The sequence below is a fragment of the Grammomys surdaster genome, unplaced genomic scaffold, assembly GCF_004785775.1.
Source record: "Grammomys surdaster isolate TR1022 unplaced genomic scaffold, NIH_TR_1.0 206, whole genome shotgun sequence".
In the NCBI taxonomy this organism is placed as follows: domain Eukaryota; kingdom Metazoa; phylum Chordata; class Mammalia; order Rodentia; family Muridae; genus Grammomys; species Grammomys surdaster.
In genome coordinates this window covers 8,207,860-8,209,194 of record NW_021604651.1, presented here as the reverse complement: position 1 = coordinate 8,209,194, position 1,335 = coordinate 8,207,860, and the positions used below count along the sequence as shown (strand labels likewise).

Below are 1,335 nucleotides of genomic sequence, written 5' to 3'. Positions count from 1 at the left end.
AACTCTGTATCTGTGTGTGTGTGTGTGTTTTCCCTGTGTAGAGTTATTTAGTTTTATTGGACATTTTCTTTTTTTAAATATTGGATGTTTTATTTATTCACATTTCAGATGTCATCCCCTTTCCCCATTTCCCTTCCCTAGAAACCCCCTATCCCATCCCTCCTCCTCCTTTTTGCTTTTATACCATTTGAATTACATGCAAGTATTAAGGTCAGTTCTAGGTTGAAGAACTAGCAATACAATAGATGCAAATAGTCAAGGAACAAGCAAGACAATAAACAAAAATAGTCAAAGAATAAGTAAGGCATTAAACAATGTTCCGTGAACACTCCCGTGATCACTGTTTCTAAGGGCTTATCAGGATGACCAAAATATCTCAGCTTACTTCCCTGTCCTAGCCCAAAGTCATTTTCATGTCTAAAGCCTACTTCCTTGTTCTAGCCTAAGATTTAGATTCCTGCCTGAAGCCTACTTCCTTGTCCTTGGACAATGTCAGATTCCTGCTAAGCAGCCCATTTCCTTGTCCTTGGCCCATGCCAGATTCTTGCCAAGCAACCCTAAAAGCTCTCTGCCTCTTCCCCCTTTTTATTTCATAAACAAGACTGAACCTATCTTAGGTCGTTATGCCAAGAATACCTTCCTTACCTGTTGTGGAATATGCATTATCAAAAGCAATGCACTTCAGTCTTAGGTTGGTAAGGCCCTTGGCTTGCCAGCCTGTTAATTTAATAACTCTGTCTGGGGGTCCATTTTTCAGTTTCAAGCCATGTACTTTGGCTGCCAACATGTTGATGTTGTTAAAGACCACAGGGTAGGAATAAAAGTATTTCCAGGACAAAAAGGTCTAGCATGATCAAGCTATATATGCCATTCTTGAAGCTTGACCAAAATAGAAATACCAACCTCAGGCCATGGGTAATTTTACTAGCAGTATCTGCCACATCAACACTCAGCAAAGCAGCATTCTTTAAATTCATCAAAAATATGGAATGCTTCACGAGTTTGGGTGTCATCCTTGCACAGGGGCCATGCCAATCTTCTCTGTATCGTTCCAATTTTAGTATATGTGCTGCGAAGCAAGCGTGGATATTTTCTTTATTTACATTTCAAATGTTATCTCCTTTCCAGGTTTGCCCCCCCAAACCTCCTATCCCATCCCCCTTCCCCTGCTTCTATGAGGGTGTTTCCCCACCACCCACCCACTCCCACCTCTCCTAGATTTATTATGTGTGCCTGTGTATGTTCTTTAGGGTTTTTGTTACAGATAGTGTCTCACCATGTTGAACAGGTTGGCTTTAAAAGAACCTCATGAATATCTGGGACTAGATGTGTGCA

At 41.0% G+C, this 1,335-nt stretch overlaps 1 non-coding gene across 1 annotated transcript; it reads right to left on the bottom strand.

Annotated features, from left to right (window-relative positions):
• Nucleotides 1-978: 978 nt before the first annotated feature.
• Nucleotides 979-1,084, bottom strand: LOC114624451. The gene has a single exon (XR_003711926.1). It is a non-coding gene; the product is annotated as a U6 spliceosomal RNA (small nuclear RNA).
• Nucleotides 1,085-1,335: the final 251 nt, after the last annotated feature.